We start from the raw sequence: 395 nt of genomic DNA on the forward strand, positions 1-395 counted from the left end.
TTTGCCTCTTCCCCACAGAGTCTTTACGATCCAGTGAGCTACACCACAGTGAAGCAACAAAAGCAAAACAACAAAACAGAGACAGAAAGTCTGGGAGAGGAAAGAAGAATCAAAAACCCTTTCAGGTGCCGGTATGTGCAGATGTAAGATGTAAGAGAATGGCATAACCCATAGTCTTTTTCATTCATGAAAAGCAGTTCTGCTGTTTGGCTTAGTTGAAAATGTATACATGTAAAATGCTACACATAAATTGGGGTGCCCTTTTTGTGTGTATGGCTTTGGCTTTTGTTTAAATGTGTGGGATTTTAGTTTTGAATGTGTTGAAGTCTATGGACTATATATATTTATATACTAGATAGTGTCTAATCACAGAATCTCAGGACTTGGAAGGGACC

The sequence above is a fragment of the Mesitornis unicolor genome, unplaced genomic scaffold (genome assembly GCF_000695765.1).
Source record: "Mesitornis unicolor isolate BGI_N332 unplaced genomic scaffold, ASM69576v1 scaffold40969, whole genome shotgun sequence".
NCBI lineage: Eukaryota > Metazoa > Chordata > Aves > Mesitornithiformes > Mesitornithidae > Mesitornis > Mesitornis unicolor.